The sequence below is a fragment of the Sebastes fasciatus genome, chromosome 15 (assembly GCF_043250625.1).
Source record: "Sebastes fasciatus isolate fSebFas1 chromosome 15, fSebFas1.pri, whole genome shotgun sequence".
Lineage (NCBI taxonomy): Eukaryota > Metazoa > Chordata > Actinopteri > Perciformes > Sebastidae > Sebastes > Sebastes fasciatus.
The window spans coordinates 29,402,228-29,418,870 of NC_133809.1; positions in this window are offsets into that span (position 1 = coordinate 29,402,228).

Here is a 16,643-nt window from a genome sequence, read left to right on the forward strand (position 1 = left end):
GTAGAAACACAAAATACAAGTATGAACCTGAAAATGAGCACGATATGGGACCTTTAAGCGGGGACACGGCAGGGTTGCTGTGCCAGTCCCCTGCTGTTCACTTTAGCTCTTGAGCCTTTGGTTATCAGTATAAGGAAGCATATACTGTAGCTATCAAGGGAATCGTGATTGGGAATATTGAATATAACTTATCTCTTTATGCGGATGATTGGTTGATTTTCTTGTTGGACCCCCCTTCATCACTCCCTCCACTCCTTTCGCTAATCAACTGTTTTGGTAGTATATCTGGGTATTCAATTAATTAGAGAAAAAGTGCATTTATTCCCCTTTTGCAAAATTTGTATCCTCATTTTCTCGAATGTATATTGAGTCTCGAGTGTATTGATCAGGCTGATTATACAATCATAATCACATCCTCCCATCTATAGGCTACGTAGCACATGTCATCACGCACTGAATCTTCACTGGTCTGGAAACAGCAGGTGAAGTCATTGACAGCAGGTCAGTGGACATGCAGCCTACCTGGGGCCTGTACTACGAAGCAGGATTTGGTGTTAGCGAGGTAACTTCAGGGTTAACTCTGGTTCTCTTCTTACCGGGGTAAATCGCTGTGGTAACTTGTGCTGAACAGCTAACTTGCCCTAGAGCAGGTTATGTTCCAGATAAGAGATCAACTCGTATGAAAGCACCGCCTACTGACCAATTCAATACAATACAATTCAATTCAATTTATTTTTATATAGCGTCAAATCACAACAGAAGTTATCTCAAGACGCTTTATATATAGAGCAGGTCTTAGACCGTACACCATAGTTTAGAGACCCAACAAGATCCACCAAGCGCGCTGTGGCCAGGACAAACTCCCCGTTTAGTGGGAAGAAACCTGGAGCAGAACCGGGCTCAGGGTGGGAGGCCATCTGCCGAGACCGGCAGTGGGGGGGAGAGAGAGAGAGAGAGAGAGAGAGAAGCAACCACAATAATAGCACAGCAGCTGTAATAATTTATACAAGTAGGACTAATAACACAAAACCAATAGTCGTGGATGTAAAAGAGTGATAATACAACTATCGGAATTGATATCATTGGGTCGTCCTCAGACGGGCTTTCAAGCGGAGCTTCCAGCTATCAATCAGAGCTCAGTGTTCAGATCAAATGATAATATTACACAAATACAAAGAAGTTACGGTCATAATCCAGACTAAAATCAACAGTTTAAACTGCAGGAAGACAGCTGGATTTATGCTGTGGGTGCTTACCGCCTTGAATTATGTTTTTATATTTAAAAGACGACACACTGAATAACTTTCTGCTGATTTCAACACATCTACCGGAAATAATAAGAACATACTGACAGCATTAATCTGATCTCAGCCTACGCTGGTTGTCATGGTAACAGAAACCACAGTACCATAAGTCTGTCAGCAACTTCTTATCAAGTTAAAGATCAGTTTCACAGAAATGCGAGTCAGAGAAGTTAAAGGTGCTTATGACATTCAGAGCATTAATATAAAGCATCAAACAACTATTGTCTAAGCTCGATGGACCCGGTACCGGATCGAGACGGGTCGTACCCGGTTGCATAGTTACAAAAAAGTTGCGATGGAAGATGATCTATAGAACATATGCATGCCATACCGTTTTGAAAAGCTGACGTCTCCAGCTTTCCGAATCTGTAACCCAAGTGTATGTCGTCCTAACTATGTCTTATTACGAAGTATTTTAACAATAAAGTCGTACAGAAATAAACTTCGTAAATATAAGAACAAGTTGTGGTCAAAAGGTCTGTGATAATTTCCTTATGATTCTACAATATCATGCTTGATATCGTTGTAAACTAGAAATTCCAAGCTTTCCAACGGACCTTAAACACACCTCGTATCACAAACACAGCAGGTGAAACGGAGCAAACTTCACATTTTACAGTCACACTATAGACTGTATTCCAAACCGCTTACTACATACTACTAATGAACACTATACAGTACATTCTGCATACTGCGTTCCTCAATAGTATATCTCTCTGACCCGTCAGAGGAGGATCTTTCTCTCTCTTCTTCTCTCTCCTCTTCCCTCTCTTCTTCACTCTACTCTTCTCTTCCCTCTCCTCTCATCTCTACTCTCCCCTCTTCCCTCTCCTCTCTCTTCTTCTCTCTCTTCTTCCCTCTCCTCTTCCCTCTCCTCTTCTCTCTCTTCTTCTCTCTTCTCTCTCCTTCTCTCTGTTCTTCTCTCTCCTCCTCTCTCTTCTTGTCTCTCTTCTTCCCTCTACTCTTCTCTCTCCTATCCTCTGTAGCCGGACTGTGAGCGAAGTAAAAGTCTTCATTATGCAGTAAAATTCTACTTAAAGTATTTAAAGTAAAAGTATTCATTTGTAGTCAAATGTACTTAAAGGAAACGTTTCTGCAGGTATTCCTGATCATTTGTGGATGGGGCTGAAAGTGTTCAAGGCTAGGTGTGTTACATTTTAATCCACTTTCCCTGTGCTCTCCAAGTGGCCTCTGTGTGACGTTTTCTGTTACGTAATACCGACGGCTGAGGGGAAATGAATGAGGGCCTGGAAATACTGATGAGACTCGGTCATACGAGGACTCTTCACTGTAAAACTATTATCAGATATATTCCAGTGAAGCTCCACCTCTTCCTGTACGCAGATATACACTGAGGACAGCACATGTGATGATCAGAGCAGAGAGACGGTCTACCTGGACGTCATGGATCACCTGTTGGTGCTGATGCTGTTGCTGTGGAGCTCAGGTAGGACTCTGCTTTAAACATGATGTGTTATTATTCACATATATTTCTATTGATCTTTAAATCAGAGAACAAACTGATCACACACACCAACATTACGTTTTTTATTCTGTTCTTCTCTTAGTCAATTATTAATCTATTATTCAACATCCGATCAATGTAATTATATTCAGTAATGATCTGATGGACCAATCCATTCACGTACAAGCCTCTCTTAAAGGTCACATATTATGCTCATTTCCAGGTTCATAGATGTATTTTAATGTTGCACTAGAACATGTTTACATGCTGCAATGTTCAAAAAACCCTTTATTCTTCTCATACTGCAGCCTGAGTCTGCCTGCCTCAGAGACTAATTCAGCCTCTGTCTGAAAACCACTGATTCACAGCCTGTCTCCTCCCACTCTGCTCTGATTGGTCAGCGTTTTCTGTCAATCAAACTTCCTCAACAACACAGCGTCACTATCTCCCCCTCCCTCCCGGAGCAGCTCTCTAGAGAGAGACGAGTGGAGAGAGAGGAGTGGAGGGAGAGGCAGCTAGAATAGAGCTTATAAACCATTTTAAAGTTTATAAACCAGAAACTTCACCCAGCGCACGTTACCGGAGGAATCTGATCAGAAATCGGCGACACATGATGAACATCTGCGGTCCAGATTCCAGGTTTTCCTGACGGTTTCTCTCAGGTAAATAATACTATTTATAGCTCTGTTAGTTAGCTCAGTGTTTACCTCATGCATCAACTCTGTAAACCGTAAACATACACTCTGTTTTACGTCTGTCTTTACAGATCCATCTGTGAGAAATGACCGACAGAATCATCCCAGAGGAGAGCAGATAGCTGAAAGCAGATGGGAGATACAGAGCTAACCCGTTAGCATGTAGCTACATGCTAACGGGTTAGCTACATGCTACCGCTATGACACGGTGTGTAAACACAGCGACCATCAGGGTGGAAAATAGAAGATGTGAAACAGTAGTCAGTTCATTATTTCTGCTAAAAGATAAATGTATGGAAGATCAGAGTAATGGTATATTATTTACAGTAGTAGCTGTCTCTGTGTTACCATGACTACAGACCACCGGAGCTTAGCTTACCGTAGTTTACCAGAGCTGAAGACTTTCTCCTGTACCATGTTAACATAACTAACAGGTGGGATGATTACAAATGCTGTGAATAATTAATATTGTCATCTGTCTACTCAAATAAAGTTTGACTGTGAAACAGAAATGTGTTGTGTTGCTTACAAGTCACTATTTACTACCTGTAATCTGCTACATGCATGACATCAAATATATATAATATATAAATATCATCTGTTTAAACAGTGTAATTACATAAAGCCTTTGTGAAAGAACATGTTATATTTAGATGATGGGAGTACATGAAGCCTGTTCTGCTGGTTCTTGCAGACTTTGCTCAAGTTAGGTTGAGGAGGAGAGACAGTGACGCGCTGTGGGGCGGGGTCAGCTACTGAAGGTTCTCTCTGGTTCGACCAGGAAACCCTTACATGGCTTGCATTTCTCTAATGACGTCAGAAGAGAAGGAAAAAAAGCAATTTTTTTTTCTGCACCCATTTCCGGACAAACGGAGCAGGAGAAAAAGAGAGAGGATGGTCTTTTATGATACTATGGTGGCCTGTAGACACACTGGGGACAGATATTGATGTTTAAAAGACATGGAAAAGTGCATTTTGTATAATAGGTGACCTTTAAACAGTAGATGAACAAGGAGACGACATACTGAATGTCTACTGATTTTAACAGATCTTCAGGAAATAATAAGAACCCACTGACAGCATTAATCTGATATAGCTATCTCAGCTGGCCCTGGGGCCTGGTTCACAAAAGCAGAATAAAGATATCCAGGATAAGAGAGAAAGCAAGGGTTGACCTAGTCTAGTCAGTTCATCCTGGCTTAATTGGTTTCACGAAGGCCAAGCCGGGCTGAAGAGGAGAGACTAGGTTGAGCCAGGTGTAAGTAATTCTGGTAGATGCACGTTCACTACTTTCCTCAATAGACCACGAGGTCGATCTCAGATTTACTGATGCTGAAATGGAGTAACGAGTTCTGCGTACTTTAAACTGGGGATCAATGGATATGTTTTTTTCAGGACCGATACCGATTATTAGTAATCAAGGAGACCGATAAACGATATTTTAAACCGATATACATTTGCAGTAAAAATTAAAATCTTGGTGTCAAAAATGGGAATAACAAAAAACTCCATTGAAATGCATTAAAGCATATGTTTAATTAAAAGAGAACTTAGTTCGTTAGTAACGTTAGTCCTGGTTGAGACTGAGAGGACCAGCTGATCAATTGTTTTGCTAGTCAGCTGGCTAAATTATGGATCAACAAATGAACGTATTGACGTTGGCTATCGCATTCAAGCTCTACGACGCTCCACATTAGCTCACGTTGTTCATGTAAACGTTCATGTAAAAATACCGACTCATACGGGCGAGTAATGTTACGTTCACAAATCAGCAGCTAAAATAGGTTTCAGTTCCAGTGTGTAACTGGTAAACTGGACATGCTTGTCAGCATATAAATAGATCATAAGATCGTGGTGTTTCTGCAACTTCAGCATAGAGGATTGGGATGTTTATTGGAACTTACACAACAATATCTTCCGTCTTACCGAGAGGACACGGCTCCGCTCACCGGAGCAGCTCTGTCTGTCTGTTTTTGTCTGCACGTCTGAGGCACGGTAACCCTCAGTGTTGATTGGCTATTGCTCATGGCGTGTAACCAATTAGATAGTGCTGTGGGCGGGACATTGAGCTAGACTGCACAGTGGAGAGTGCTGACAGCAGGCTGACACAGAGAGGAGGCTGATCAGAGCCAAAGTAGCGCATTTATAAATTACAGTTTTTCTCAATTGTTTACACACAAATACTGGTACTTGACACACAATGACCACAACATGTAACTCATGCACCAACCCCCTGAACCAATTCTGCTAAACTACAAGCACAATTCCTGCTTTACACTCAAATTGCAGTTCTAAAACACACTTTTTTTCAAAACACTACACACAATTCTCTGCATTTGGCACAATTTTCATGAAGAAAATCTCGTTTTCACAAGGAACACACTGTCATTCAAAATTCTAAAGTCAATTGCCCTACTATGCACACTGACTCATCACATGGGCAAACACCTGTCACACAGTGTTACAATTAGCAATCAGTTGATGCTTTTCATGGCTGGATTCGACATGCTAAGCGATATTTCCCCCGCTGCTTGGCCAGGGAAAACATTGCTTGTGATGTGGATGAGGTGCTGTGGCCAGACCGAAACAGAAGAGAGGATGCAGCATAGTTTTTTTTACTGTAACTGTATACAGTAAATTCTTCTGTTGTTTTGTATGTAGACCACTGTATGTGCAACTTTGTGTTGGTTGGGATGTACACTGTGTACATTGTTTTTGTGGGGGAAATAAAATATATTTGTTACCGTGTATTTGTGTGTTCTGAGTATAAAAACAATATTCTAAAATATTTTACAACACACTTATGTATGTACTGTCTGTAGTAAGTGTAACACTGAACAAAAAAAAGGCCTGAGTCATGATGAATGGAGAAGAAGTGTTTTCCATTCATCATAGTGTTTTACATTGAGCACATCAGTGTTCAACTGGTTCTTATAAATGTCTATTCATATGATGGTGTGTGTGTGTCATTTGAAAACAAAATACCATTTTGAGAAGAAATAACATTGTTTTGAATGTAAAGTTTAATTTTGCAGGAGAATTGAGGGGTTTTGCCCATTGTGTGTGTGTTTTTTGATTTGTGTGTAGAGTTCTGAGAGTATGAGGCATGCTTTCAGAAAATGTGTGTAAACAATCGAGAAAAACTGTAATTCATTTTATCGGTTAAAAAAAATGCCGATACCAATAATCGGCAAAATACTGAATATCAGCCGATAATATAATATCGGCCAGGCCGATAATATAATATCGGCCAGGCCGATAATATAATATCGGCCAGGCCGATAATCGGTCGATCCCTACTTTAAACCCAGTGAGAAACAGCTTTTAATGAAAGATTACGAGGAAGTTAAGCATCTAATATGTAGAAAAGGAGACACGGCTGTCGGCTGCTGTAATAAAACAGCAAGATAAAAACGTGGCAGACAGTAGCGGACCGACTCAATGCATAAGTAGCCTAAAAATAGCTTATAATGTTACATTCACTCACCACTGCTGTTAACTGAAACCGTCATCATTAAACCATTCAAGGAGTTACTGTCACTTCACCTTAAAAGTGAGCGGTGGAAGTTAATATATTATTTAGGAAATTTACTATGAAGATTAATTACAACCACTAATCCACAATGCTAGAATACGACGATACCATATACTGTATATTTAACAATGATTAATACATTATGTTACATACTGTACATGCTTACAGTGTGCACTGGAATGATCACTTACTTCTCTTTCTTATTTCCTCAATGTCTTCCTTTTTATCTCCATATCTCAGTCCAAGTCCTGCAGGGTTTTTTTGTGATTTTAAACGTCGACTCTTTTTAAATAAATCACTTTTTTCATTGATATTTGCACCTCTGCAAACTATATTTGTTTTTTAAGTATGTGATGTAATCCTTTAAAACACATTAATTCGCACAGCAGGAATTGTGCATGGACTGCCCCATTACTACCATTATTTATATAGATAGAAAGAAAGAAAGAAAGAAGGCTGGATGTAGCCTATGTCAATGGGAATACTTATTTAGTCCATAATGGATAAGAAGGCAGTGATGTGGTGCTCACAGAAAACATCATTTTTAACAGAACCCAGATACTGTACAGTCTGAAAGCAGCCTGGCATCGTAGTGAATGTAGGACATCCACACCACGCAGAGTTAAGAACTGATATGTGTTTTAATGAATTCACAAACTGTCAGATGTGTGTACAGCACACACTGAACGATACATACTGAGGGGATTAGAAAGAGAAGGAAGTGATCATTTCAGTATACACAGTAACAGGATGTATTAATCATTGCTGTGTGTTTCTCTCCCAGCAGACCAGTGATCCAAGAAAAATAAAAGTTCAAAGCATGGTGGTGTCCTCTCCCTGTTGTTTCATGAATATAAAGTACACTATATAGTTACTGGTCCAGTGAACTTTAGCAGCCATTTCTAATCAATAATATATTCATCAAACCTCTAAAACAATATGAACAGCAGTCTTCATAAACACAATATAACAATATAATAATGATTATCACATGAATGATTATAAAAATAAAAATGAATGATGATCACAATGTTAAAATAAAACTTCTTAACTGAATGATGGTATGTTTTCAGTTTGTACTTATTTGTATTAGCCTGCATTAAAAAATGGTATTTTAATGCAGGCTAATAAAAATAAGGCAAAATACATGCATAAGGTCATGGACTAACTGTAAAAAGCACACTGGTTTCTGATCGGATTGACTGCTGACTGAACAGATAAGACACCAGGATAAATTAAGCCTGGCTGTTAGTCTGGTCTGGAGCAGGCTAGCTGCACAGAATCAATCTCCATGGTAACTAACGTGCCACTCAGTCGTGAAACCGAGTCAAGGCTAAACTGAGCCAGGATAACTGGAAAACCCCGGCTTAATCCGTTATCTTGGTTTTGTGAAACAGGCCTCTGGTTGTCATGGTAACAGAAACCACAGTAACATGATATGTAGTCTGTCAACAACTTCTTATCAAGTTAAAGATCAGTTTCAAAGAAATGCAGGTTAGAGAAGTTAAAGGTGCTTAGGAAATTCAGCGCATTAATATAGCATCAAACAACTATTGTCTATGTAAAGATATAGAGGAGTAATGTCGCTCTGTCAGAAGTGTTGCCATTGTTTACACTGTTAGCACCGTTAGCAGCGAGCCGCCCGGGTCAGCTGTCGCCATGTTGGCGGCTGCGTGGAGGAAATAGAAACGCTCCCAATATCACATTTAGCACCTTTAAACTCCAGTTCACACAATGTCATTATCACCTTTAAAGCTGAAGTAGGCAGATTGGAGCAAATGTGATTAAAAAAATATATTTTTATAAAACGGTCGCTATATCCTGACAGTAGTACGTGAAGACAGGTAACCTGAAAAAATTCATGTTCCTCTTTGTCCTCCGGTGTCCTCCAGTACTCCTAACGGCATCTGAAAGATTTCACAGACCGGAGGAAAAGAAGCAGTAAGAGCTGATCTGAGGTCTGCTGTCCAGCTGCTGTCTATGAGAGCCGGCTGTCAATCACTCGCGAACTACGACCAAACGGTCAAACTAGGCAGCGCTGATCAAATATGAATCAATATTATGTTACGTTAATGTCTATATCTCTTCTCAGATGTTTTCAGAATCGTCTTGTAGTGCACGGTTTATCTGTAAAATGAGAAAGTTTGAGACGCCGCCGCCATTGTGAAATCTGGTTAAGGAACGCCAAGTACCGGTCACATGACCGGAACACAGCCAACAGGAACGCTCTCTCAATGAAATGACCTGTGATTGGTCAAAGTTTCCCGTCACGGGCTAGAGACACATAAAACCACCACAAAAACACACATAAAACCACCACAAAGACACATTAAACCACAACAAAGACAAATAAAACCACCACAAAGACATGTAAAATCACCACAAAGATACTTAAAACCATGACAAAGACACATAAATCCACCACAAAGACACATGAAACCACCACATAGACACATGAAACCACCACAAAGACACATAAAATAACCACAAAGACACATAAAATCACCACAAAGACACAAAACCACCACAAAGACATGGAAAACCACCACCAAGAGAAGTAAAACCACCAAAAAGTGACACGTAAAACCACCACAAAGATAAGTAAAACCCTGACAGAGACATAAAACCACCACAAAGACACGTCTAATCATCATAAAAGCACGTCAAATCACCACAAAGACACGTAAAAACACCACAAAATGACGTAAAACCACCACAAAGACACATATTACCAGAACAGACGTAAAACCACCAAAAGAAGATGTAAAAGCACCTCAAAGATACAAAATACATCCACAAAGACACATAAAATCACCAAAAAGACACAAAACAAGCACAAAGACAGGGAAAATTATCACAAAGAGAAAAAAAAACACTACAAACATAATGTAAAAACACCACAAAGACACATGAAACCACCACAGACAAATAAAATCACCACAAAGACACATGAAACTACCACAAAGACACGTCAAATCACCACAAAGACACGTAAAACCACCACAAAATGACGTAAAACAACCTCAAAGAGACGTAAAACCATGACAGAGACATAAAACCACCACAAAATGACGTAAAACAACCTCAAAGAGACGTAAAACCATGACAGAGACATAAAACCACCACAAAGACACGTCTAATCACTACAAAAGACACGTAAAACCACCACAAAATGACGTAGAACCACCACAAAGACACGTAAAACCACCACAAAGACACGTAAAACCACCACAAAGAGACGTAAAACCACCACAAAAAGATGTAAAACCACCACAAAGACATTAAAAACCACCACAAAGACATATAAAACCACCACAAAAAGATGTAAAACGACCACAAAGATACTTAAAACCACAACAAAGATACTTAAAACCACAACAAAGACACATAAAAACACCACAAAGATACTTAAAACCACAATAAAAAGATGTAAAAACCACCACAAAGACACGTAAAACCACCACAAAGATACTTAAAACCACAACAAAGAGATGTAAAACGTTTGATGCTGTTTTGACTGTGAGCTTTGTGGAATACCTCCAGGTGAATTTCTTCATTTACAAATAAAGCATATTTTGTAAGAAGTTTTGTAATGCTGAGCCTTTTTGGTAACGTTACTTATAACACTCAAAACACTGCAGTTTTATTCTCACTGGAACAAGTTGTCTTTGATTTTTTATGAATTATACAAACAAATAATCACAGCTCTTCGTGCAATTTTCACTTGCTCCTGCAATTTTATTGCAAAACAAACCCAACTAAAATTATGCAATATTTTAGAAAAGCTACCGTGAAATCAGGGATTTTAGACAGCAACAATCCCCAAAAGAAACCTGTGAAATGCTTGAGGGATTGATTAATAGGCCTTCTCTGCAGCATAAACAGTAACATATAGACTATAGTGAGCTCCAGGGATGACGTATTTCTGTAATCCAACAGGAAGTTAGCATCACTCTGGTTCCCTCCACTAACAGTCAATGGGATTGTTCCATTGAGTTTTGGATTATTGCAGAAAATCAGCTCTGAGGCAAACAAACGTTTATGATACTTACATGTTTTGTTCAGCAAGATAATCTTCACTAATGAACACCACTTTATGATTTATAAAGTGTAAACGCAATCGCCAGAAGTAAAAAGCTAACGTTAGGCTGTAATCGCACTACACCACGGTCACATGAGCACGAGTATAAACACAACAAGACTGTAAAGGAGGACGAGTCGGCGTGATGACGTTTAGTCGTCTCATTTGGCCACTTGTTAACAACCGCCTTTTTAAGACACATCAAGGCTTCAAAATTCATGAGCGGGATATTTATTGATGTATTTTATGCCGTAGAACAAAATGTTAAAATCTCTTCAGCTTGTGACGGGAGACTTTGACCAATCACAGGTCATTTCATTGAGAGAGCTCTCATAGACGGCAGCTGGACAGCAGACCTCAGATCAGCTCAGATCAGCTCTTACTGCTTGTTTTCCTCCAGTATGTGAAATCTTGCAGGAGCAGCGGGGGACACAGAGGAACATAATTTTTTTCAGGTTACCTGTCTCATGTACTACTGTCACAATATAGCGACCGTTTTGTAAAACTAACTTTTTTTAATCACCTTTGCTCCAATCTGCCTACTTCAGCTTTAAACTGGTGAAATGGCTCCAGAGTGAGTTCACTGAGGTGTTTTTGAGCTGCTAGAAAATTCTTTACAAAACAACCTGAGAGTGTTTGTTCTGTCCACGGCTGTGATCCAATCATGCTGCTTCATCATTTTCTCTTCAGGACTCCGGGCTGAAGGAGAACACAGCTCAACAGGTAAATAGAGAAAGAAAAGACATATAAAGAATCATTAAAGCAAAATCAATCAAGTTTTAGTTTAATCTTAATTAAATTCACTTCTTTTACTGATGACTCTCTTGTTTCTGTTCAGAGGCTGATGATGTCAGGTTGGTGGACGGAAACAGTCGCTGTGCAGGAACACTGGAGGTGAAACATCAGGGAGACTGGAGACCAGTGGGTGTCTTTTATTCTAACTGGACCTTGAAGGAAGTAGCTGTTATTTGTCGAAAGTTGGACTGTGGCTCTGCTGTTTCTGTAGGATGGAGAAAGGAGTCCTCATGGAGATCTGTGTGGGGGATCAGGCCTGACTGTGTTCAGTCTAGATCTGCTCTGAGGCATTGTGCATCATTAGGTCAAGCTTTCGACGTCCTGGATCTCACCTGCTCAGGTAAGCCTTACAGTGACATCATCTATGACATCATCTATGACAGTAATGTACCCAGGTTGACACACACATGCACCAGCTAGAATGGCAGCAGACTGACTCCAGCAGCCATGACGGAGTCTGATGAGCTGCTGCCTCCGTAAATCATACAGATATACAGGTATATCTGTATATATGAAACATACATGTCTGCTGCTTCAGGAGTCCCCATGGTCTGACCAGCAACCAGCCTGAAAGGACTCCTTCAGCTTCACAGCTTTCTTAGCCACTGGTTTCCACCAGCAGCTTCTTTAGCTGCCACCATAACAGGCACCAGTGACCTACTGGCCACAACTTTGAGCAGCTCAGCTCAGCCGGGGGCTCGTCAGTATCTCCACACCCACGTGGCCTCCTTCACCCTGGGAAACTCCTTAAAAAGACAGAGTCCAGACTCTATCCCTTTTAGATTTTAGGGATCGTTTTCTGACCAGATTTTTATTCTGGGTTACACATCTTCTCAGAGAAATAAGAAAGAATGAAAACTTTGTAACTTCTCTGTGTGGAGAGTAAAGATTGTGGAGTAGCTGAGCAGAAGGAACAGAAGAGAGAAATCTGCAGATGATGATGTTGTGTTATTGTTTGATAAAGACATGATGTCATTATAAATGACAATGACATTAAAAAGATGTGTTCTGTTGTTAATGATGAACTGATGTTGGAACTGTTCTGAGTCCAGTTTGAATCACTGAATTGTTGTTTCATGACATCTTTTTATTTTGTGTCTGGTGTCTTTTATCTCTCTCTATTTTATCTTCTATCATCTCTCCAGACTCTGTCAGGCTGGTGAATGGGACTAGTCTGTGCTCAGGCAGACTGGAGGTGAAGTCGAACCAGTTTAACCAGTCTTGGTCCTCAGTGTGTGAAGCTGACTTTGACCAGCAGGATGCAGAGGTGGTCTGTAGGGAGCTTGGCTGTGGGGCTCCTTCAGTCCTCCAGGGGGCGTTCTATGGAGACGTAGAGGCTTCAATGTGGACCAAAGAGTTCCAGTGTGGAGGAAATGAGTCTGCTCTCCTGGACTGTAGAAGCTCAGGCTCAGATAGAAACACCTGTTCACCTGGCAAAGCTGTTGGACTCACCTGCTCAGGTAGAAGAGGAGCTGCAGCTCTGATCTGGTTCATTTCTGTTCTAATGAAACTCACTTTATTCTTTTACTGATGACTCTCTTGTTTCTGTTCAGAGTCTAATGATGTCAGGTTGGTGGGAGGAAACAGTCGCTGTGCAGGAACACTGGAGGTGAAACATCAGGGAGACTGGAGACCAGTGAATAGCTATTTCTCTGACTGGAGCCTGAAGGAAGTAGTTGTTTTTTGTAGAGAACTGGACTGTGGCTCTGCTGAAAAATGAGAAGAGCCTTCTGTGTGTGTCCTCTTGACTTTACTCGTTGGCTTGCTTTCCTCACTTCCGTTTCTCTTCTCGTGCACTAATTTGTTTAAGCTGAACAGCCAATCAGAGGGATTTCTCTCACCAATGGGTTCTACCGAAAAACTTCTGAAACGGGCAGACTAGAGCCGACGGTGCGGGATACACCAAAAAACCTAGGCCGACAGACGCTCACCGACGACCCCAAACCATCAGCTTGGTGTATCGGGACCTTTAAACCTCTCCCACACTTTTACCATGTCAAAAATCAATGCATCAGTCTGTCCACTTGCTGCTGTTTTCAAAGCGCTGTGTCAGTGCTTCATTATCAAATCCATTCCACCTGCTTATTGAGAGAATGACCACTTCAATAAAATTCCTTACCATGGCTGTGTCCAAAATCATAAAGTGACGTCATATCCGTTCTGTATCCGTCAACCAAAGCAAACCGCAGTGAGACGAAACGGAAAAGTAGAAAGTGGTGGAGGGTCAGCGTGGATACGACATTCACCCTCACAGGGCTCCAGAGTGACACCAAAAATCTGTCTAGTGCGACTAAATATTTTCATTGGTCGCACCGGTGCACCTGACAGGTCTGTTTGTTTATGTGTCAAACCGCGCCCTGTACTCTTCCTCCAGCGACATCACAACCATAAAACATACCGGTAATTCAAAATGAAGAGAACTATTGATTGCTTTTATGTCAAGAAAAATGCTGCGGTACCAGTTACACCTGAACGGCCCAGCACATACCCGACGTCGGTGGCGGCAGGGGCAACCGCTCCATCACCCGTCTCCTCGGTCCCCAGTACGATGCCTAATCCTGAACAGGGTGCCGGATTCATTTCACAAGTGGGGAGAGCAAAAAGTGTGAGTGCGTGTGTTTGAGACACTACTGTACATTTAATAACACAACACAACTTTACCGCTAATTTCTTCTCTACTCCATGGACATGGACTATTGATTAAATATTTAATTTAAATGTGGACCAAAAGCCCCCAAAAACCCACAAACATTATTTTTGAAAAAGAATTGACTAGTTCTCTGTGATTATGGAATAGTATTTTTGCTAGGAATGCACTTCCCTAGTTTTTTTGAGCTCTGTTGTCGGGGGCATTAGCTCCTGGTAGGGTCTCCCTAGGTAAAGTGGTCCCAGGGGAGGGGCCAGACCAAGAGCAATTCACAGAACTTTATGAATCGGAGCCAACGGACTTGCGGAACCCGCCCGGAATAGGGAGACCATCTTGGTTTTTGGCCGTCGCCATCTTGTTTTTTTTTTGTTTGTTTTTTGCCGTCGCCGTCTTGAATGTTGGCCATCCCCACTTTGAATTTTGGTCGTAGCCATCTTGGTTTTTGGACGTCGCCATCTTGTTTTTTTGCAACCAGAAGTGACACGAGAGGGTGGAGCTAAGTACAACCAAACTCTAAATGAGATATTTTTAGTTGACCAAAATGTTACAATTAACTTTGATAAACTGGAAACACACTACGAAAGGGCTAAAGTTGTAAGACAACTCCCAGACCGGACAACGCCGTGGTAGCGTCCTGTCAATCACAAGGTAGTCGGCCCTAGAGGATCCCCTGCTTTATGGTCTATTTGACTCTAAATGGGACCATAATTTACTAAATGATCAGGAAATAGATGACGTCTTTACAGAGTAGACACAATGAAGATATTACATCAGGTGCAAACATTTAATATGAGGTAAATATGAAATGTAATAAGTTTAGGAGATAAGTCTCCATGTTGAAGTGATTTTAGATTTCAGGTCACTACAGTTTGTGTTTAATGGGAGCTGTTGGACTCATGAAGTCATGTGATGTGATGTGATGACTGTCCATGTGTTTGATCAGATCTAAGGCCTCTTATCATCAGAGCGATCGTCCTGCCGCTGATTCTGCTGTTGGCGAACATTGGCTTTTACTTCTACTATAAGGTACTGACACACATCTGTTGTTTAGACCACTGACTGACATGAAGCACTCAGTCTGTGTTTATTGAAGTGAAGAGAGAGGAGTGATGCAGGAAGTCACATCTGTGTGCTGTCATGTGTCTCCAGACCACCAGGGGGCAGAGGCCGGGTAGACGGGAGAAGGCTGAGCCGGATTATTATAACCTGGGCGTTCCTGCAGCTGAAGGAGGGCCGACTGAAGAAGAAGGAGCTCAGGGAGCAGAGTAGCACCTCCAAAGAGCTCATCTCACATCCAGATGGATTTATAACACACAACCATCCAGCAGCTCATTTTATACGCATGTTCCCTTTAAACAAGCTGTAAATATTATAAAACAGTATATACTATATTTTTACTTGAACTGAATACAGTGTTGGAGGCGGGGCTCCGTTCAGTCCTATGAAAGTTGCTCAGTGGCGCATGATGCCAAAATGGCTCAACCTCCATCTAGAAAAGTACCTGGATCTTCCGGCGATCTTCCGCATCCATTGGACCCATGAAACAACTCCGCTCAGTCACATGACTCGGTCCAACGGACTACTTAAGGAATATACTTCAATTTCTGATCAAGAATTTTGTTGAATTCATAAGAATTTTGCTTTATTTAAAACTGAAGGTGTATACTTAAATTTGTGATCAAGGACTTTGCTTGTTTAATAAGAATTTCGCTTAATTTTGTACATTAAGGAATATCCTTAAATTTGTGATAAAAAATGTTGCTTATTTCATGAGAATTTTGCTTAATTTTGTCGTATAGGAATATACTTAAATTTGTGATCAAGGACTTTGCTTATTTCATGTGAATTTTGCTTAATTTTGTACATTAAGGAATATACTTAAATTTGTGGACAAGAATTTTGCTTAATTTTGTACATTAAGGAATATACTTAAATTTGTGATCAAGGATTTTGCTTAATTTTAACCATTTAAAGACAATATGAGAACATTTTTATGACAGAATAAAAAAACAAATAAATAAATAAAACAATAAATAATAAAAATGCGGTTTATTCTACGTGGAGAGGACCTCACTTTAGGACGTCTGTTCTCATATTGTCTTCAAAACCATTTAAAGACAA